The 21,846-nt window shown below is 39.5% G+C and overlaps 1 protein-coding gene and 1 long non-coding RNA gene across 7 annotated transcripts in view; both read right to left on the reverse strand.

Annotated features, from left to right (window-relative positions):
• Positions 1-950, reverse strand: part of NCOA2 (nuclear receptor coactivator 2) — a 197,351-nt gene extending 196,401 nt beyond the window's left edge. For 4 of the 6 annotated variants that reach the window (XM_084507649.1, XM_084507643.1, XM_084507646.1 and 1 more), the window contains exon 1: positions 855-950. The gene's annotated coding sequence lies outside the window, so the exon portion shown is untranslated. Of the gene's footprint in view, positions 1-813 lie in introns of all 6 variants that reach the window. The other 2 variants (XM_084507647.1, XM_084507644.1) reach the window with 2 other exon arrangements.
• Positions 951-5,598: 4,648 nt separating this feature from the next.
• Positions 5,599-9,975, reverse strand: LOC311432570. The gene is made up of 3 exons (XR_014690138.1): positions 9,761-9,975; positions 8,733-8,795; positions 5,599-8,230 (listed from the first exon to the last, which is right to left on the reverse strand). It is a non-coding gene; the product is annotated as an uncharacterized lncRNA (long non-coding RNA).
• Between the last annotated feature and the right edge of the window lie 11,871 nt (positions 9,976-21,846).

Raw genomic sequence — 21,846 nt, forward strand, 5'->3', positions numbered from 1 at the left:
GCCCCCTCCTTCCCCCCAGCACGCCCCGGCCCACCGGGAAGGGCAGAGGGCACCTGGAGGAGCCGAGCAGAGCCGAGCCGGGATGGGAAGGGAAAAGGGAAGCGGGGTGGGAGGGGGCGTAAGGGGAACGGAGCGGCCCCCAGCCGTTGTCAGCCGGGGGAAGGGGAGGGGGCGAACACCGCCCTGCTCCCCAAATCAGCCCTTTTGTCAGCGGGGAGGGAGAGACCCTCCCTGCAAGTTTCCCGTGCGAGGAGAGGGGGGGATCCTAAACACCCCTCCGAAACCCCCCCTCCGAGCCCCGCTCTGCCCCATGCCCTCCCCCGGCGGATGCCCGCGCCCCCCCCTGCCTTCCCCCCACTTTCTCCCCCCGGCAGCCGCGGGGAGGCGGCTCCCCACCTCCGGCCGGCCTGGCCGCAGCAAAGCGACCCCCCCCGGCCCGGCGGCGGCAGGGTGCGGTGCATGCACCCCCCGACCACCCCCCCCAACAACAGGGAGGGGGGTGCGTCCCGGGGCAGTAACCACCCTCCCCCCCAAAAAAAGGGGGGTGTGCGCGCACGATGCCCCTTCGAGGGGCAGCCCCGCAGCCCCTCTTCCCCTCCACCTCCCCGCCGAGGGGGCCGCGACCCCCGCCCGGTTCCTCCCCCCCCTCCCCTGCTCCCCTCGGCCGGCGTCAGCGCGGGGGCAGCCGCCCGCCAACGCCGCCCCTCCGCGGCCCCGGGCGGCCCCCGGTGCCCGTCGGGGAGGCGTGGGGGGGCCCGGGGCACACCCCCCCCGCCGAGCACGGGGCCGAGGGGGGCGTGCGGGAGCCGGTACCGGGGTCAGCGGCGTCCCCCGCGGCCGCCGGCGGCGCTGACCTTCGCTTTGTAAGCCGAAGCTGAAGCTGGGGCTGCGGCCGCCATGTTCCCGTTTTAATAACTGCCTGCTTGTTTATTTCAATGCAGAGACCCTCCCACCACTCGCCCTCCTCCTCCTCCTCCCCTCCCCTCCCCTCCTTCTTCTACCCAGAGGAGGGCTGGACGGGGAGGAGGCGGGGGGAGGCACAAGGCACTCCCCCCCCCTGCCCCCGGGCACAGCGGCAGCGGCCGGGCCCCGCGCTGGGGGAGGCCGAGCCGAGCCGAGCCGATCCCAGCCGGGCTGGGTGGCACCGAGGCGCCGCCAGCCCCGGCCGATGTCCCCCCGGGCCGCGGGGCCGTCCCGCTGCCCGCCCCCGGGGACAATGGCAGCCCCGCTCCCCCCAAGCCCTGCACCCACCGAGGGGAAAAAGGGGAGGGAGGGGGGAGAAGAAAGGAAAAGAGAGAGAAAAAAAAAAAAAAAAAAAAAAGGAAAAAAAAAAGTCCTTCGCCCTCACAGAGCGAGACTTTAAACGCAGCCCGCTGCGGGACTGGGGCGCTTCCCTTGTAGTGGCCCGTCTTCACCAAAAAGAAGGGGGTGGTCTTATTTCCCCCCCCCCCCAAACAAAATAAAAAATAAAAAAAAAGGAAAACGCGTTGCGTGCAAATCGTGGCACCGCCGCACAACCGTGCAGCAGCACCGACTCTCTCGCAGGATGGGGAGATGCGAGTTAAAAATTATTGAGGGCCGAAGGATGGTTGTTAAACATTGCCCTTTAGTTCTGCAGGCAAGCCGTGATGCAGAAATGCTGTCTTAAAAGATCAGCCTTACGTTTTCACAACTATCACTAATGGCGAGTTATACTCTACAGGCTCTAACAATTGTTATTTTTAATGTTTTCTCACATTAATACGTAGCCCTAAGTTTTTCTGCAGTTATCCAGGCATTATACATAGTTACCGATAGTATGGCTGGCTCAGCAGATACTCTGATACTGTTTTTTATCATAAACTTTGTTTGGTAGTTACATTTTGCTGTTGTACCAGTGCTGCTTGTGTTTCCCCATGCTCGTCTGACTCATTTTTTTTTTGTGTTTGTTTGTTTTGCTTTTTTTCTTTCACTCAGTAATAATAGTTCAGTTGTCTCTCAAAACAAATTTAAGGCAAACCTTCTGCCCTGCTTGTTTCCTCTGTCCACTGAAAACTTCTAATATTTTCCTCCTCTGGAGAAGGAACTTCAGTATGGTATAATTTTGTCACATTAGGAAGCTGGGGCGATGGAGGGGATAATTTACATATGCTTAGCTTTGCTGCTAAATTAACAAGAGATCCTACCTACCCCAAATGCCACCCTTTTATGCTTTTGGCATCACTCCAAGTGGGCATGCTCCAGTGCTGGGCTGCTGCAACTGGAGAGGACAACTGTTGGGAATGTCCCTGCGCATCGGTCGTGCTCAGGCAGAGAAACTCTTGTGTTTGCAGAAAGCTCTTCCAACTTGCCCATAGACAGGCAGTCAGCAAAGAGATCGAAGGGCTGTTCTGGCTGAAGCGCAGAGAACTCAGAATATTGCCTTGAAATAACATGGCAAATGAGAGCAGCTTGTATGTGGAAAGAAACCTGGGGCAAAGAGATAGAGCTTTTCCTCTGGTCTCATTTGTTATATCTGTGCAAATTTCTGTAGCAAATAAGCTAACTGTTATACATGCAATAATCTCATTTACCTCACGGTCATGATACATTCATTCCCCTATGCGAAATGAAGCAGTGGTCCTCCGGGAAAAAAATAGTGTCTTTGATATTATGACCATAAGCAGTATAATTTAGAATTGCACAGGTAATTTTAATTCCAGTATTTCTTATTTAAAAATGCTTGATTTTGTCCAACCCTGCACATCCTTCAATGTAACCAAAACTCCTTATTAAATTATTACCTAAATCCACGAGGAAGAGCAAGGCAGGCCTTTTACCTTGCTGCAGTACAAACACAACAGATTGCCCACCTACCACAAAGTTTATGGGTTCAGCACTGAGAAAACCCCTAAGTCTGAAGCAGCTGAGTGTCCTTGGCAAACTGGGTGAGAGAGGAGATTTAACTACATCCACATATGTTTGGATCCTCTGAAATTTGTTATAAGCTGCTAACTTGTGAGCAAATACGTTTTGTCATCTAGGGCCAGAATACAAAACCCTGGTCAAAAATATCACTGTGTACAAAGGCCAGGAATTATGTTATTCCTAATTGCTGTTCTTTAAAGGGAAAGCATCATCTTCCAGAGGGAAAAGGATTCACTAAACACACTTCAGTGCTGGATTTTATTCAGCTTTATGGCTCTTTGAATCCCCTCCAATGTATTGCACCAGCACTGCATTAAGCTGAGTAGAGATGGGTTTCACTTTTCACAAGAAGCTTCTCCAGTTTAAAACAAGAGCAATATATGCATTCTGTCATCCTCCCATGTTCATCCTCCTCCCACTTAGACTTCTAACCTTGCTGGCTATTTTGTTCACAGCATCACATTGTACAGTCACTTGATTATTCACTGTGATCTGCAAACCTTTCCTGGTGTGAAACTTAACACAGACAGAAGCTTTTAATTCCTTTGAATTTTCAGTGAAGTTTGCTTAAATTTCCTCATCATAACTTTTTTTTTCCCCCCAGATCAATAAGAAGAAGAAGAAAAAAAAAAGGAGATTCTGAGTGTAATAATGTTTCACTGATCAGAATAAACATATGTTTTAATTTTCTTTTTAAATCCTCCCTTCCCCCCCAAGTGAATTTCTACAAAATTTGGCACACAGAGTAGTGTGAATAAAACTAACATACACAGGAATGTTCTTGCCTGCTTTTCAAATAAGCTGGAAAGTTATTCTTCCATCAGGTGAAAGGCCATTAACAATTTGTTGAATGCTCATGAACTTGGGAAGCCACTTAGGTATGGCTGCTGTCTCGTAAAGCTCCATCTCCAGCTTTTACACATAACAAAGAGGGGTTTATGTGCACCTGCTGACATCAGGGCTATATGTAGAGCAGCTGTTGGTGCACAACATTTTTTTCCATGAGCAGCTGCATTTACCCTGTATAATCACTCTGCCCACCTTTATGGAGAACTGAGTCCCCACTTACTCATTAACATTCCCAAGACAACTTAGATATGGTCTTTATGACATCAATTATATATAGAGAGATACTGTATATACCTAACTCAAATCCACAAAGAAATCAAAATGAAATTTTAAATCAGGTAAATCTTCTGTATGATCTTCACCCTCTTTAGGGTGAGGGGACCTTTCAAGATCTTTTGGTTGAACCCTCAGCTCCAAGTAGGGACAATTTTGAAGTTATACCAGCTTTCTCAGTGTCATATCCAGCCAAGTTTTTCTGTCTCTAAGGAAGGAGATTGCACAGCATCTCTGAGCAACCTGTTCCAGTGTTTGACCACACTTCTGAGGTTTCTGGGTTTTTTGTTTGTTTGTTTTCCTTTCTATCTAACAAGTATGTTCCGGCTTGTGTCTGTTACCTCTCACAGTTAAAAGGCAACTGTGACCTTCCAAGAAGGCTCCATCTTCTCTATACCTACCCATTAGGTAGCTGAAGAGAACAACAAAATTTCCATCTGCATTCTCTCCATAAGACTGAATAACCCAACCCTCTCAATTGCTACTTGCATGCCATTTGCTCCAGCCACCTCACCTCCTTGGCAGCACTTTACTGTATTTGCCTTTTTATATCATTGACTTTTATGTACTCGGGAGCTCAAATGAGGATGCAGTAGTCCAGATGCAATCTTACACGTACTCCACGGATTGGAATATAGCTCTTGTTATTATGGCCCAGGATGCCATTGGCCTCTGTTGCAAGCGCACACTGCTGGCTGAGTTGCTGCTCATCCACAAATCCCTTTTTGCAAAGCTATTTCTACCTACTCAGTCCCCCAGCTCGTAACGTGGACACTTATTCCATCCCAGCTCAAGGATGCCGTATCACCATTTGTCAGAATTTGTGAGGTTCCTGCCAGCCCTTTTCTCCAGCCTGCTGATGTCCCTCCAGTGTATTCACCACACCTCCCCAGTCTGTCATCATCTGCAAACTTGCCATGGGTACACTTCATCTCATCACTGAGGTCACTGACAATGATGTCACACAGTATCAGCCCCAGGATTCCAGCCACCAGCTGGGTCTGCTACTGGATCACAACCCTTGAGCCTAAGGGTCCAGCCAATTTTACACCAAATCTTCCTCTTGTTTAGTTCATACCTTTCCAGTGTGGTTAAATAAGGTCTGCAAATAATAATGTCAAAAGTCTTACTGAAGCCAAGGTAAATGACATCCCCTGCTCTCCCTTTCTCCACATAAAACGTCCATCCCTTTTTGTTATAGAAAGCAGTCAGGTTGGTCAGGCAGTTTTTGGCTTACTGCCTGTCCCCCATCACCTGCCTAATCCTCCCACAGACTAAGGTCAGTTTGGCTGACAGTTCCCCAGATCTTCCTCCTTGTAGATGGAGGCAACATTTGCCTTTTTTGAGTCACCAAGTGCTTTTCCCAGACACCATGACCATGGAAAGGTATGCTATACACACACCTGGCATGGTACTCATACCTTATGGTTACAGTCACTGTGACCCTCTGACCTGGCATCCCATCCCCCAAACACCTCTGATTATCCTCCTTCCATCATCCCTTTACCAAAGGCTCCCCTTTCGAAGTCACACATTGGCTTAAATGCTGCTATGTTCTTTTAAAGCATCTAGGATCTGGCTCAGTTTCTCTAATGGTACTTAGGCTTTATTTTCATTTGACACACCAGCTTAATTATGAGGTTGCCATGAGGAACATATCAGAGGTACATAGTGCTTATATGTTAAAATTAAAAATATTTTTTTTCCCTTAGAAAAACTTAAGGCACCATTTTCCCACCTCAGATAATAAAACTGTAAATTTACAAAGTGTTTAATCAAACATTTTTTTTGCTTTTTGGGGTGTTATTAATACAACGGTTTGTTTCATATTCATACTTTTTCATCAGATAACCTTGAAAGCTCAAAATTTTTCAAGCAATAAATCAATCAAGATCAATTTTATCTTGTAAAATGTTCTGAATTTGCTAAGCCAACACTCTGCAGAGAGGTATTATAAAAAAATCTGGGTTAGCTAGACTACCTATGTAATAAATGTGTAGTGTATTAGAATTTTAATCAATATTTATGCAAATATTTTTATACTAGAATAAATTACTCTTATTTTATTCATACTACTTTTTCTTTTTTTTTTTTTTTAGTAGTTCTGACTAAGACAAAATAATATTCAGCTGAGGGAAATATACATGTATAACTAAAGCTCAACTGTTACGGAAAGTGTATATATCATCCTTGTACTGTAATATAAAAACCAAAACAATCAACAAACTCATACTTTTACATTGCTGGACCTGCATTTACCTAGCCTATTTGTTTGCATCCCTTTCTTTCAGCTACAGATAGCAATCATGACCGCAATAAGTGATGGACCAAACAAAATCTGCCCCTAAATTTCTTGTGTGTTGTGATGGGATTGCTGAGCAGTTGGTACAAAATCCCAACCATGAAGAAGGGGTTGTTTCCTCTGTTGGCTGGGCACTCCTGGACACACAGCTCGGGGTGACCCTGCTCATGTGGGAGGCATCCCTAGATGTCCCTTCCAGCCTTGGGAATTCTGTGACTTTTAGTATGAAACAATTACTTCTGCTTCTATGCTTTATTTCACACTTCTCTCCTAACTTTTCCATATAATATTATCTAATATTTTTCCTTTTGCCCCTACTTTCCCTTTTATCTTTATTTTTTCTAGTCTTTTATTCTCAGTCTCTCCCATACTCTCATCCTGCAACATGTGCTCAACAATACAAACACCCTGACATATTCTGCATATTCATGTAGTCTATTCAAAAGATGGTGCCTTTCTTTCTAGTGAGGATGAAAAAGGCCTAGCTCACCCCTATAGTCAGACTTTAATCAAGAAAGTAAACAGCTGTCAAGCATCCACACTAAGGGGTATAACTGAGCTACACATAAGAAATAAAGCTACAAGTGTTTCATTATGTTTTTGCTGCTTAGAGAGCAAGGTCCTCTTCCCCTTGTAATTATGTGGCTGAACATGTTAATTTATCTTTTATTTAGAATTGTGTAACACTGTCTTCCTCCCTTGATTTCCTGTGCTTTAATATATACAATTTCCTACTTTCACAAGAATTTGATAATAAAATATACTGCTGAGGAAAGGCAGAACTAAAACTTCTTAAAAGACACTCAACATTAACAAGGTGACATGAATGCTTTAACAAACCCCTAGACACACCCTTTGTTTGCTCTATTTTGGATGTCCTCAGAAAACTTATTCTAAGGTAACTTTATTAATTCCTATTTAACAATTACTTCTCATCACTGATCAAACACACTATAATGTTTTCCTTCCAAACTATAATGATCGTGCATGTAGGGTCTAAGTGTCCCTACATCTTTGATGTTGAACGCACTTTCTAAATTCACTATTAAGCTGATTACACACTGATCAATCTATGTTCTTCATTGGTCACTTACCGTGTAAACCTGGAGATATGTACACATGTAAGCTTACTAGCTCATGTAATTAGAGTGCAGTAGGCATAAAAAAAAATCAGAGGGGTGGTGAAGCATGTTTTTAACTGGCAAAAACTCAGCATGTCTGTACAAGTAGCACATTTCATGAAGCAGACATAAGATCTGCCTCTCTGTACTGCAGTTCTTAATGCCATTATGAAAGAGATTAAATCAAGATGGAGATGACAGTGATTTAGTCACAGAACCAGTTAAATGGCTTTCCAAACTTGAGGCCACTGATAGTATTTTGATTTACAGATAGCATAGAAGTTTGATCTTAAAAACATTTAACTGAAATAAAGTCCAGAAGCTATAAAGAAGGAAATATAAGGAGCCTGGCGCAACTCCCTAGCTCGACTCCTAGTTCGATTTCCAACCATAAGTTTTTGCACGGAGTTGTTTTAATCTAACAAAAAATTAGGGGAAAAAATGTCCCTGAGTTTTTCATACTACATAGCAGGCAGAAGTTTTCCATTTCCTGAGACTACCTCCATTTCAGCCTAATGGCTTGCCCTCTTGAAAGCTGGTTAGCATCAGCCTCATCTGACTCATCAGATGAAGGCATCAGGAATGGGAAACAGTCATTCCTAAAGAGTGAGACAGAGAGTGCAGACCAACAAGTTGAAGATTTCCGTGATTGGTTTTGGACATCCTTCCTTTCCTTCCCCAGGCAGCTCTTCAGATTTGCTGACTTTTGTGTGCCTGACAGCTCTGGTGGTCTCCTTAAACTGGCTTCCTCCACTTATGGGCTTCAGGAGCAGATACTGCTACCACATAATTCCTCCACCTGTAGGATGGAGATGACACATTGCTCAGAGTATAACAAGCAGTTCTATGATTTACCTTCTGCTTTCTTGTATCAGGAAGAAAAGTTAACAGGGTTGTCTTTTAAAAAATCATTGGTCATCAGAATTAACGTGTCACAAAAACTAGTCTCAGAGCTATTGCTCTAGCCTTCCTATACATTCAAGTAGGCAGCTCTTGATCAGTATAAGATAGTTCACATTTCTGAAGTTGCTACACTGCTATAGTACATACTCACATCTGTTTGTTTTTGTAGTTAAAAGTAACTGCTTTTGTTGTTATTACATGTGGATTTTAGTTTCCTCTTAAATAGGGTCCATCAGGAAACAGTAAGGTTAGGAAAGGCAAAACTGAAGGTGGAAGATTATTCCCTGTTAAGTTCTCAAATATATTTTAGTAATTATCATAATATATGAAAAAAAAATGTTTCATAAAAATGAATTAAAAAGAGAAAAAGAGCTAAGATAAATTGATAAATAACTTACTGCTTGTACCTGCAGTAAGGTAATTCATGCTTGATTAGACGCTTGAAAGATGATGCAAATGCACTGAAAAAAAATAAATGGAATAGCACAATTTGTAACAACGAGCATACTTACATGTAACTTAACCAACTCAACCTTACAACTGTTTAGTGACTCCAATCTGACAGCTAAGGTAATGGGCTCTATCAGTAGTTCTGCTTGCACTGTTTAAATCAACAAATGTTTCACAAGAGCCACTGTAGCCCTAACATTAGGAGGACAAGTGGCATAAAGCTCTCTCCCATCTTTTGCTGTCCCATTCAGAAAACCAGGTACACCCTAAGTTTTCCACTCTGCACTTTGATTCTCATAATTAAGAAAGATCCTGCAGTGCAGAATTAAAGCACATTTGACGAGACATTTACATTTGCTGTGCTTTCTGGGATGCGGGCTTCCAAAACCAATTGTCCTTAGTACATTCTTCTGCCAACTGCCTCAGCCTTATGCTTACCAAAGAGAGAAAAAAAAAAAAAAAAAAAAAAAAAAAAAAAAAAAAAAAGACAGAATGAGCTGAGCCAAAGGTGGTTTTTTTTTTTTTTTTTTTTTTTTTTTTTTTTAACATCAGAGAGTGCCAAAGTATGAGGAGGAATTTTATTTCCATATAGAAAACTATCACATTCCCTCTTAGTTTAAATGCAGCCTGTTGGGTTAAATATATACTCTGTATCCAGAAAAAAAAAAGAGAAACAACAAGAGCATGAGGCAGAAAGAGGTCGAGAGGTCATCTGTGTCCACCCCCTCCTTTAAAGCAGGACTATCAACACCTATCTCACTGCTAAGTCGTTGGTCTAACCTGTTCTTGATGACCTGTGATGAAGACATCGCAGCCTCCTAGCTACTGCATTGCTCTGCTCCACACAACTAGTTTTTCTAAAGCTTTGACTTGGTTTCTCCTGATGTCTTTTAAGCCTTTATCTTCTCCTCATATCTACCATAGGTATGGAGATGAGATTTTTTTTTCCCATGTCTCTTTACTTACTGGTTCTCACCTGTATGCAGAACTGAGGCTGTGTTTCTTTCTCAGTCTTTTTCTAGACTGAGAATCCCAGTTCCTTCCAGCTCTCATTTCTGTGGGTCCCTGGGCATTTAAGCTGCAGTCCTACAGCCTTTCTACAGTTGGTGGAGAGAAGACACATTTCTTGACAGTGAACATCCCACTTGGTCTGAGACCTTACTGGCACTGGAAGAAATACTCCATTTGCCATGCAGGCTGTATGTCTTTTTGAACATCCCTAGTTGCTTTTGTTCTGTCCCAGTCCCTGAGAACACGGCATTGCTCACCCTTGTTCAGAGATCAGACCTATCATCCTAACCCCCAAATTTAAAAACGTAGTTTAATACATTATTACGGAGATTATATTGATAAATGGCACTCCAAATGAAGTCCTCATCAAGTTATTTAAAAAATATCTTAAAGGAAAACCTGACAGAGGCTTTTAGAGTACAACCATCTGTACTTTTCAGCAAAATCCAAACTCTAAATCAAAGCATAGTAAGCATATAACACTGGTATGGTTTGTACATACTGAATCTGCCTGAATTTTGCAAAGACAAGTACACATGTGTTCGTTTCTCTTTAGTAGTATTTCTACGGATCAACATCATGGATATCAGAGAATCATGCTTTACTTTTAACTACAAACAAGTCTCAGTATTGTCTTATGATAGCCTTATGTAACAGTATGATTTGTAAGAAAACAAACAAACTCCAACACAGGAGAAAGCTTCTATTTACATTTATGAAACTGAGATGGTCACATTTGGTCAGGTATTTAATTTTAGTTTAACAGGCCACGTTCAATTAACTATAAGTTAAAACTGGGAACTAAACTTCTGCTGTTGTAGGGATTGGGAGATTTAGCTGTTGAATGAGATCCCTTTTTGCAAAAGGGCTGTACAAATTTATTGCAAACAGTTCTTACCTGACCAAACATTACAAGCTAAATACAAGATAAGAAATGGGTGGATTGAAAAAAAAAAGAAGAAAAAAAGAGTAATATTATTATCATTTATAGCAACAGTAATAATAATAATAAAAACATAATAAAAATAATAACAACAAACCCCATCCCTACACCTAGAAACCAAAGCTAAAAGGAACAATGAAAACTTGGCCAAGTACAGGTTTTGGTATGATAGAGAGGTGTCATACTCTACCAGCTGTTTAACTGTTGTTGAGTCACTCTTGGGAGAAACTAGAGCAGGGTAAACAATGCAACAATTCAAAAAATTCAGGAGACACCCTTAGGTAAGTGATTTGGCAAATATATTTAGCTTTGCCGGGGATACTCACTGAGTCTACTTGCATGCCTAAGTACCTTGCTAATCAGGAGTCTATTTAAGCTATTTGGAGATAGAAATTGAAATGTGTTTGTGTAAAGCTGTTGAGCCTGGTTCTAGCTAGTTTTTACAAGAGAGAATCATGCACAATACAACATGCCTTGCAAACGTGACTTCAGTTGAACTTGCTACCTATATATATAAAGACCATTTTCTTCATGCTTGTTTTTGTAGATCCTTTTAATATTTCTTTTGTTGTTAAAATGAAAGCCATCAATGAAAGAAACAAATCCATCCAACACTTCAGCATTTATACAATACTTCTAATTTTGAGGGAAACGTATTTGAAATTGAAAAAGCTTTTTTCAGAAATTCCTTAAATCATATCCCCTGCTGCTTTGATAAAATCTTCCATTTTTCTTTAAGAACAGTGTTAAAGAAGTAACCTTGTATTGTGATACATTGAATGAGTACTACTCAGGGAACGCATTGTGTATAATTTGTGTATAGATTTGATTAAATCTGTATTTGCAAATATAACATTTAGTTTTTTATATACTTGTTGATAAATACAGAGCACACGGTTTTCCATACTGGCTTACATGCAAGTGGTTTTATGACAAAATGCATTTTAGGTTATAAACTACCTATAAGAACTGAGTAAAATATATCCTATGAAGTGATTTATATTCCTTTTTTTTTTTTTTTTTTTTTTTTTATGGAAGAGTAGCTCATTATATTATTTGAAAGTTCCATTTGATTCCTTACTTTAAATTGTATTAAATTCCTCAGTGCCTGTTTCTTAGCACTTCATTAATACCTTGTTTGTAAATACTCACAAATTTTTGTAGAACAAAAAAATATGTTGGTTAGAGAAGTCATGTATTTCTGTTCAAACACCAGGTAGCCTACGCAACTATTTAGAAATAAATTGCAATTTGATTGTTACATGAGAACAGACAAATGTAAACAGTCCTTGATACAGCCTGTACTTGCCATTCCTATATTCCAGTGTTCAGCTTATTTCCCCAAGTACTTTCTCACTACTCTAATAGAAAAAAAAAAAGTCAATGATAACTGAGGATACCACGGACAGCATGAGCAAGGAGTAGTAGGCTTGCCTACTTCAAGTAAGCCTTCCTAATTCACATGACTCAAACAAGAAAATCAAGTAAGCCTGCAAACCCCAAACAGTGGAATGAAGAAGTAATGCAAGAATAATTCCCAATTAACACTGTTTATTTTCTAGAAGGAGACTATTTAAACACTTGGAATTTCATCTGACCGTCACAACTCAGAATTGCTTTAAAAACCAATTTTAATTAGTTGCAATATAGTGCATTATATCTAGAGATGTGCCTATATACAAATTGTAGACATAAAATGTCATCTATAAAATCACCAGCTGTAATTATTTGTACTCATTGGAATTAAACATGCTGAAGTCAAAGCAATAGAAACTAAATGAGGAAAAGATAAAGCTATGCATACTTCTGTGAAGATAAAATTCTAATAAACAAGAATACTTTCAAGAGATAATTTCTCCTCTTTACATACAAAATGCCAGTTTGGTGAATGGAGTAAGAAATTCTGGAAATTAAATGCAAATAGAGGTGAAACTGAAAATCAGGTTGTTTCTTAAACACGGAAATGTACATACTAGATATCCCTTAATCTACAACCAAATCATGACTAAATTGCTACTTCAGAGCAATTGAAAAGGGTTCTTGCTAAAAATAAATGAAGTTCCTGAATAGTAAAGGCATGGAAATATCTGGAAATATCTCTTTACCTGCAGCAATGACATCCCAAAGTTTGTATGTTCCCCCAAGATCTACCATAATGACATACCTTGTTGACATAGCTCAAATAATTCAAATACAAAATACATTAGAAGATGCTGTGCAGATTGCAATAAGGATAGAATCTACATTGAAATATTGCATGATTTAAAGTAAAAAAAAAAAAAAAAAAAAAAAAAAAAGATGCCAGGAGAGACAATATTCTGAAGATTCAGCTCTATATTGTGTTTTGTAAATACAAGCATTATTCTAAATGCAAGCAGAAAAGGACCTCGCCCTACCTCAAATCACAGCTACCACTTAGAAGAAAAAAAAAAAGAAAAAAAAAAAGAACATTGTAGTTCTGGTGTAACTGGTTCACACACAGGTGGGTAGAAATCTGCATCAAAACATCACGTCAGCTCCTTTTTATATGGATGCCTTATGTTCTCCTCTTCTTTCCTCATTCATAGGGATGGATCTGCAACACTAACATTGATTATATAAAGCAAGAAGAGTCATAAACTGTTAAAACAAGGCCACAGACAACCTTTCCCTGGCTATACTCTGTGCTTTTTCCAGCTGATATCATTCCTCTTTCTGCATTGCAAGCTGTTCCTATTGATACTGCTACTTTTTGCTGGCTTTAAATATAAATAATACACTAGAGAAAACACTTCTCCAAGCAAAGTAATGGAGACCAAACAGCTTGCAATATATCAGCTCCAAAGTGAAGGCTTAAAACTCTGTAAACAAACTAAGTTTTCAACTTTATTAAAAAAACTGTTAAATCTGTACTACTTGAAAATTTCTTGGTACATTTTGTACACCAGAAAAGACTTGCCCTCACGTCCAAACACCCACACACTATGGGGTTCCTGATGCAGGTGTAAGTCAAGCACAGCTGTAGGTACTGAGGAAAAGGACTTCTTAAATTTGTGAAGAAAAATATGATGTAAAACAAATATTCAAGTGGTGTAAACTATAATTCCCAGTGCAATTTTAATGGTGAACAAAAGCAATGCAGACACTTGACTTTCAGAGAGCAAATTGACTGCTTTGGACTGCTCAGCCAGAATAGCAAGATCTCATTTACCACTGGGGTGAGGGGGTCAGGAGAGGCACAAGCTGACACCTCCTAGGTTTGCAGCAGGAGATCTGTGTGGTTTCTAGCAGCACGTGCCTTCTGCACATAGCCCTTTGCCCCAGATGCTCTTCTTGCCTCCATCTGATCTTCTCTTGTTCTTTGCTTCCTCTTTCATTGTTAAAAAAAAAAAAAAAAAAAAAAAAAAAAAAAAGGAAAGCCTCCCTTTTCCACAGAGAAGTTTCTTTTTCTGCCATCTTGAGCAAGAGTTGGAGGAAGTGTTGGCTTCCCAAGGCAACTGTGGAAGGGAGCACAGGAGGCCTGGGGGGTCTCTGGTACTGCTGAGCCCCAGCCTGTACTGCACAGTGCTGCAGAGTGCACCAGAGTCAGCCCACAGCCTCCAAAAAGAAACAACCCCAAAATAATAGCTTTTGCTCTACTGATGCTTGGAAGCAACAGTAAAGTGAAGGAACAACCCCCAGATAACAAAAACTCTGAATATTTTTGCAAAATACATTCTTCCATGGAAATTTTCTTGGGCATCAAACAGGTGTGAGGAAAAAGGGAATAAAAAAATCCCAGCTGATGGCAACAAAAGAACAAAAAACCTATTTCCCATGAGGCATCACAGCTTATCGGGAGCCAGACAGCTTCAGATAACAGGCAGCGCGCCCAGGAGGAGCAGGCTGGGAGTCAGCACCAACAGGCCCCATTTTGAGTTTTTGTACAAAAGGAGAACAGGCCCAAAGCGAGCCTGAGGGAAGCAGGTCTGTGGTTGCCAGGCCCCAGGCAGTGGGACAGGACCTGCAGCTACAAAGCCCAATTTGTAATTTCCTGATATCTCCACAGAATAGCTTCCATAGGCAATTAATTCACTGACAAGCTAATTAGAAGAGGTTCAGCACCTTTAAAAATTAGGCCTTCAGTGTTCTAAAAAAAAAATAAAAAAAATAAGAAAATACTAATCCTGTTTGTAGGAGTGAGTTTTCCACAAAGTAATAGCTGTTTTCTCTAAACTTTAATTCCTTAATTAATTTGATTGCATGGATTAAGACATAAATGTTTCACTAAGAATATAGTTAGTTAAGTCTCTTCAGTTTATTAAGAGGTACAAAAAATTGTGTTTATGAAGGTTTATTCAGGAACCTAACATTTACTAAGATAAATGGTAAGGTAATTTTATTCAATGTTACTGAAAGAAAATGACAGAGAACGTTATGTAATCATTCTATTTCTGCAAATCCACATTTTTTGATGCTAGGCTGCAATCTTTATTTTACTCAGTCGTATCCCAATTTCCTCCCTAAGACAAGCTGCAAATTGAGTTTATAGTTTATTTTAATATTTCCTGCCATCAAATTATATGGATAAGAAATCCTGTATACTCATGCCATAATCCCATTTCTGATGAAGAAAAGAATATACAAGCCTGTAGTATAATATTGTCATGCAAACAGATTTGTGTCTCCCTATCTTAGCTTGTCCAGACTTTGAAATCTTTTAAACTAAACAACATATTTTTCTTAGGTTAGCTGGGAAGGAATATAGAAAATTCACATGGAAATATGAGATATCCTTCAAGATGGACAAAATGATGTAGAAAAAAAAGAGGAAAAAAAAAACCACAACCAACAACACAAAATGAAAAACATCTAAGCATGGGTTTACTTACAGTTCCATCAAGAAACAAAGAAAGTTCTCGAAGCACTTTACTAAAATACTACAATATATCTGGAGACACAAAACAGATCTTTGTTTTTCCTAAGCAAAAATTTTGTGACATGTATATTTCATTTCAGTAGAAATTGATCAAGAAACCATTTCTCCAAGGATGAAAGTCAAAGAAAGAATTGTACCTACTTTAAATACTTTTCAAAAAGCAAACCATCCTCTACCCCCACTAATTAAAAATAAAATAAAATAAAATAAAATAAAATAAAATAAAATAAAATAAAATAAAAGACACTGTGTAGAAAGCAGTAAGGGTAGCAAATTCTCTTTAGGGGATTAGTGAAAGTATTTCAATTTTCTATGAAAAAAAAAAGTTGATATGAACAAGTGAATATAAGAGGAAACATAGTAGGACCATAACAACTCCGGTTTCTCCACAGGAATACCAAGGAAATCATAAAAACAACGTGGAAAATAATAGATTACAATAAACAGAAAAGAAAATCATTTGAGGGAGGGTTTTAAAATTGATGTCTACATATTTTTAATGCAGTTGAAATTGTTATAAGTCCAGTAAAACAAAGGAATTATAAATCAGTTGAAATTCCTTAAATTAGATCTTTCTACAGCAAATATATAGCAAGAAAAAATGCTTTCTATTTTTATGATAGATTATATGCAAAATACAGAGTATGATCTAGGAAAACAAGTCTAGTAATGTCCAAGATTTAACAGCTGGTAATTTCAGGATAGTTGAAACTTTAATGTTCTGTTGTCCTGAATGCCTTCTGAAAATCAGGTCCCCTCCAACGTTTCCACAAGAAGTGGGGCACATAGAATAACTGGCAATCTGATAAAACTGTGGCCTGAAAGTACCTTCAGGAAATAGATAACCTCACAAATTCTGGCTGACTCCAGTGAAAATTTTGAGCAAACACAGTATACGGCATGATGTCCAAAAATGACTATTAACAGATAGGTCACACATCCTCAAAATAAAAACTAAAATGCAGCATCCTGTCTGATAAAGTTCTGAAGAAAAATATCCAACTTATTTATGAAAATGAGAAACAACCTCCCCAGTGCATCAATTGGCAGAATAACTACTGACAAATCAAACAGTGTCAAAAGTATTAACTGTTTCAGGAAAGTACCAAACTAAAAGCCAGAAATGCCCAACAGATCTAAATCCAACAATCTAACCATATCTCTGTGTAACACTGAGGAAATTCTGTCTTGCCACATTACTACAATAACATGGTGCTATTCATACTAATAGCACAGGGCATAGTGGTGTTTTAATTTCTCTAGAACACTATAAAAGTAGAATGTGCTAAATGTTATACTTTTATTGCCACCATTACAAAGCTCTTTAGTTTTCAGCCAGAAAAGTGTAGGTAATCCTTTGAGAAGCTTTAAAAGTACCTGGTAGTATAGGAAAGCCACAATAAGAAAATAATTCAAGCATGGTGATAAAATAATATAAAAATCAAACCAAAACAACAAACAAACAAACAAAAAATAATTTCAAGGCTATTTTCCAGAAGGAAAAAAAAAAAGAGAGAGAGAGAGAGAAAGAAAAAAGTAAGTTATTTTGGGTCTGGCCCTCTGGATGCCTGTTTTCTAAACTAAAAGTCAGGAATAACTGAAGTGTATTCTGAAGATCTTTTGCCCCTTAAAGTACCTTTGTGATACTTGTCATGAGTAACCTCACACAGGAAATGCTGAGGTACTTTGATTTTTATTGCAAGGTATCAGATCAGAAAAGAAAATGTTTTTGTTTTCTGAATAACATATAACAAGAAGCCTAATACACACAAAAGAAAATACTTGAACAAAACTGATGATACAATCTCATTTAAAATACTTCAAAAATTGAAGGAGCATCTGTAGTGCCCAAACAAGTTGTCTTTCTGCAATAGCAGATTTGCATGAAGGTCAGTAATGTATCTTCTCAGTCTTCCTTAAAGAAAGAATGACTTCAAACTGGTTTGCAGGGCTTGAAAGTCATTCAAAGCCATCTTGTAAAATCAGAAAGGTAAGCAGTGATTATTTGAGTTTATTTAGTTCTCTCTAAGCTGTTTGAGGTTTATGGAATTGGTTTAATCTCCTTTAGTATCTTCATTAATAAAACTGCAGAGCATGTTGTTAATCATATCAGGTAATACTAAAGTAGGAGGTTTTGATATTATAAGGAACAGAGATAATGGGGGGGGGGGGGGGGTTGGGGAGGAAGGAAAGAGGATGAAAACACTGAAAGAAAATACAATATCAATCTCTGAAAATTATTGTAGGGAGAACACAGGCAAAGTCCATTAAGGGGAGGCTAAAAGTTGATGAAGGCAGGCATACCAGGGCAGCCCTGTGGGTTACAGTAGGCAGCAATTTGGAGAAGACTTCACACCTTGATGTAGCATCACATAGAAGTATGTGAAATTCAGGCTGCTGCTGTGGAGTTTGTCTTCTAATAGAGCAGCTAAAGCTACTTTCCCTAGCTAAATCTGGTTCAGTTCTCACTCCCAGAAGACAGCAGCACACTGGCATAGATTGGAATGAACTGGAATGAAGGGTAGAAAAAGAAAAAAAGGTTGCAAGGAAAGCATGTCAACAAGTTTTGAATTTCCCCTTCAAAAATGTTATGAGAGTGAATGTTTGGAAACATTAAATAAAACACGATGCTGGAAAATGGAGAAGGGGCTTGGCAATGGGGACATTTCTTGATGGAGTCAATTCATTCTGGCCAGAAGCAATTCAAAGCCTCTTGTAGAATAACAGTAGTAAATTAGAAATGAGTTGTGGTTCTCTGTGCTGGTCCCAGTGAGAAGGGCTTCATTTTGCAAAAGCCTCCTGCCACATGATATCTTCATCAGTCACAACAACAGAGTCCAGGCAGAAAAGAAGAAGACAGGCAGCTTCCTTTCAGAAATATGTGCTCTCAATAATTCTCAAATTATTTCATGAACCGTATTCATCATGAGGACCGAGGAACTCATTATCTGCATATTTCACAAGAATTCTGACCAACATTTTAAAAATGTGTCAGTTCAAAAGCTGATACTCAAATCAGGTTAAATTATCTGAAGTAGAAAGCCACAAACTTCACTATTTAACATAGAGCATTGCTACCAGTAGACCTTGGTACTTCCTCATCCCACAAAAGCTTCCTTTAAATTGCACTGTCCCTATCTCTGTTTCAAGGCTTTCCATCTCTTCTCTTTAAACCAGTGCTTAAAGTATTGGATGCTACTGGCAACTTCCTTGATCACTGATAATTTCTGGCCTGGTTTGTAATACGTATTACAACAACAACTGGGAAAGTCAAAGTAGGATCTTTACGCAGTTTTTCCTTACAAAAGTGATTGCTGTTTCTATTATTCTCTGAAACTTTATAGTCATGACGTAAAATGAGCCGAACTTCTTTTTATATAAGAAACATAAAACTTCGTCAGTAACTGATTCTTTTTTCTTTCTGAAGTGCTGAAAACAAAACAGCATGCTTCTCATTCTTAATTTTATGCACTCAGATTTGAAAACCATGAATCATAAGAATTAATCAAAAGGCAATGCAACTCTGTCTTTTGATCCAAGACTGAAAGCCTTGCATGCCCTGTAAATCTTTGGCTCCAACTGCAGAACAAAGTAAAGCTGTGACTGGGTGTGCTCTATCCAGACTGTACACAAAGCAGTATCAGAGAAGATTCAGCATCACACATCCAGCATCATTCACTCCTTGTAACCTCTTCCTCTGGCTGTTGTCAGTGATATTCAAAATCAGCACATTTACTTGGCTCATTCCTACAACTGCACCTTCAGCTGCTGCTCACTGCTGAACAACACCTCTAGGACTCCTCTCTGCCAGTCTGCAGCCAGCAGAATTCCTTTTGTGTTGTATTTTTGAGCTTTATTTAATGAGTATGGCCCCAAAACAGCAGTAGAATAACCAGAGCTTTGGCACCATGGGCAACAGCATGGCCCTCTGACTCTGAAGCAGTAAGAAGGCAGGGAGGCACTCCACCTACTTGCAGCACCCTGATATCTGAGCACGCACCCATATATTCAAATACCTACATGTATGTACACGAAGTATGACAGTTGTTGAAAATCACACATACACAAAAGTGGGTTCTACTAGTTCTGCTATCCTTCTCTCAAAAAATGACCACTTTTTGCACTGTTATATACACTGCAGCAATAGAATCAGTGGCAAGCTCTGCTGTGTTTATAAATCAAAGCAAGATTGTTTTCCTAATTGTGTACACTTACATCACTTTGTTCTTTAAACTTTTACCATAACCAGGGCACATATTTAGGAATGATGACTTTATCATGCACTGTTCAATGACATAGAAAATACTCAGTTATCTCTGCAGCAAGCAACATTGACCTTTATTTTGCTGGTGTGCAATAAAAAAGTTCTTTTTTTTTTTTTTTTTTTTCCATCAGGATTCTGAACACAGGAGATTCCAAAACATCATGGGAAGCAACAGGAGCTTGTTTATGAACTGTAATTTTATATTCATAATCAGAAAAAGAAAGCAGAAAACTAAATAAAATCTGACTTTAACTCATGATCTTTACTTCTCTTCTAAGCTTTTCTGACACTGGCTCAGCCTCCCCCACGCTGCCTCTCATTGCACTGAATGCTGCCTGATCACATGGCCACAATTCAAAATGAGACCAAATGACGCAGAAAACTAAAATTGAACTTTAACCCCATCTCCTCCCCCCAACTATTTCCCCCCTGCACTGACAGCATAAATAAGTATATAAATAAATAATAATTAAAAAAATATCCCAAGCAAGTAATTCCCCCCCAAATGCTGAAGCCAAACAACAACACAAAATCTCATGCATTAAATTTGACACAAAGACTTTTCTTTTTTGCACAGTTCTGCCAGGCATATTATCTGCAACTGGAAATAGAGCATTTAGAATGAAGAGCAGAAATAGAAATGTAGGGGTGGGGACTGTGAGCTCAGAAGAGCCTTTTGTCTGGCGATACTGTGACTAAAGATAATCTTTGTTTATCTTGTATGTTTAACTTGTGTCTTGTATATCCAAAGTGTTGGAAAAAAATGTGGAATTGCAAGTGAGTAACTGAACAAACCCATAACACAGGGTATAATTTCTAGGCATGGTGAAGGCAGGAAAAACAAACTCAGCAGTTATTATACTGTATTTTTTTTCCCTCTATAATCTCTCCCAGACATGTGGTACAATAATGATACAATTAAAGTATACTTTGAGTAAGGATTTTACGGCAGAAAGAAACAAAATTATGTCACATTTACTAATGCAGAAAAGCGTGGCTGCAATGTACCCCGGCTACGAAGTAGAGTTAAAGATAAAACTTTACCGAGAAGAATGAGCAAGCTCAAGGCTGCAGAAAACTGAATAGGATTTAAGTATTTAATGTCATCCAATCAGTGAAATATGATTAATGAGTCTGGAGGAGTACACTGCTTTTTAGTCTGCAAAGTAAGGCGAGATTGGGGGGAAACATATTTGAGCTCTTCAGTGATAAAAGAGGCAGCAAAATTCTGCACAGCTAAACTCCACGTTATATCACAGTAGCTTATTTCTCCTCAGTGTGATTAGAGCCTCCCATTTCCCTCATTACAGGCTTGATATTATTGAAGCAAAGCCAACAGCAAGTTAGCAAGCCAGCAGGGGAGCAAATTGATTATACAGTTAGCTGTGGAAAAACTGAAATTCTTTATTAAGGGGAAATGAAATACAGTTAATTTATGCTTCAGCTGAACCCCTCCCACACTACACTTACTCTGCTGGTACTCTGAATTTTCTCTGAAGCTATAAGACAGCCAAGAAATTACAGAAGCTTTATTGATATAAAAATAAGTCAGGCCTTCAGGATTCTTTTAAAGGGTTTTTCTATTTCTAATTACCATAACTCACTCACTATATTAGACAACACAGCATTAAAACTGGAAAGAAAGAAAGAAAGAAAGGTAGAAAGCATTTGGGTTTATGTACACTTGAAGGCCTGTCTATCTTTATGTGGCATTACAAAGGCCATCCACAAACAAATGTACACACCAACTCATCCATAAAGCAGCAACTTAAATTTTGTGGTATCTCAATTACAAATCTTCTTCCCAAATGAAGGAAGTAATCCTTCGGGACCAGAAGTCATTTTCTGAGAGTAACATTAGGCCAATTACTTTATTTCTGAGAACGGTGGGTTAAGCAGACCGTGAGATAGTATGCTTTTCCGAAATAAGACCTTGCAGAAGGCATC

Source organism: Aythya ferina (assembly GCF_964211825.1).
Source record: "Aythya ferina genome assembly, chromosome: 2".
Lineage (NCBI taxonomy): Eukaryota > Metazoa > Chordata > Aves > Anseriformes > Anatidae > Aythya > Aythya ferina.